The sequence below is a fragment of the Sinocyclocheilus rhinocerous genome, unplaced genomic scaffold (assembly GCF_001515625.1).
Source record: "Sinocyclocheilus rhinocerous isolate Xijiao unplaced genomic scaffold, SAMN03320098_v1.1 scaffold990, whole genome shotgun sequence".
NCBI lineage: Eukaryota > Metazoa > Chordata > Actinopteri > Cypriniformes > Cyprinidae > Sinocyclocheilus > Sinocyclocheilus rhinocerous.
Genome location: NW_015652301.1, coordinates 185,305 through 186,776, shown reverse-complemented (window position 1 = coordinate 186,776; position 1,472 = coordinate 185,305).

The window sequence follows — 1,472 nt, the reverse complement described above, 5'->3', positions numbered from 1 at the left end:
AATTTATTGATTAAATAAGAACCTGAAATAAGAGGACACATATAACAATATATTTCTTTAATACTAATACATCTCTGGCTTTTTTTTAAATGTTATTTCAGGGTTTTGATCTCTCAACTGAGAGAACACATCTTGCTTATTGTATTATAATGACTATTACATCTAAACTTTGACTATGTTGCATATTAATTGTACTATATATGAACCTCATAGTCAAAGTTTAGATGTAATTGTCATTATAATACAATAAGCAAGATGTGTTCTCTCAGTTGAGAGATCAAAACCCTGAAATAACATTTAAAAAAAGCCAGAGATGTATTAGTATTAAAGAAATATATTGTTATATGTGTCCTCTTATTTCAGGTTCTTATTTAATCAATAAATTCAATCTGAAAAAAAAGAGACATGTTGGCTAATAAAACTACTATCAACAAAATCCATAGATGGATTTTGAATAAATTATGTGAAGTTTAAATATAACATTTCAATATAGAAATATTAAATGACTGCAAAAAAATGAAATAAGCTGCTTTTTAAAATATGACACAACCGCCAGTAGGTGGCAGCATGTGACTGTCTTAATGAGTGAGTTGAATCAACTGATTCGTTTAAAATGTTGATTCATTTAACTTCGCAAACGACTGTACTTATAGCCTGATGGAATCATTTGCTGGTCTGTGTAACGCTGAGGAACAAAACATTGTGTTGCTCGGAGACGCAGCGGTTCTGCTGTTTGTTCTGTTTCCTTTCTGACGGAGCAAAACGGAATTTTGTGTCTGACAGTTCAGTAAGTTGTAGTTTATTGTACATTTGCGATGCTGCAGATATTTGGGGAAAAAAACAGGACTCTTGTTTGTGTGATAGGCTAAGTCCTATCATAGGCATATAAAAACAGAAACTCATTAAATGGCTGTTTTTATTTTTTTTAATAATTTTGATTAAATTTCTGCCCCACGTGTGATGGCAGTGAGACGGGAGAGAGCACTCAAACTCTTCAGATCGCATAATTTAGTGGAATATTCATATAATATAGAATCAGCATCTGTGATGAAATGAGGCGTGAACATTTCATGAATTTATCATCTTTCTATATGTGTGCTGTTTTAGGCTAAAGGCTTAATGGAGCTGTTCAAAGTAGCCATGTGATAAACTAATCGGCGCAGACGCGATCAATACGTGTCCTTCTTCTATGTGAAATAATCATAAATACCAGTTTATGCTGTTTGATTAAGGCAAGGCGGGGCCCCGGCCATGACCACGCCCACCGGGGGGGACACAATCCAACGCTCTCCACTGACTTTCTATTGGAGATGGTCCTCACTGCAGAACACAAGATCCAGGGGGCGTGGTCCAGATCCAACTCCTCCCACCTTACATATACCTAAACCTACCCGTCTACACCCCCTGATCCCTAAACCCACCCATCTCCACCCCTAAACCTACCAATCTCCACCCCCTAGATGTGGATCCAA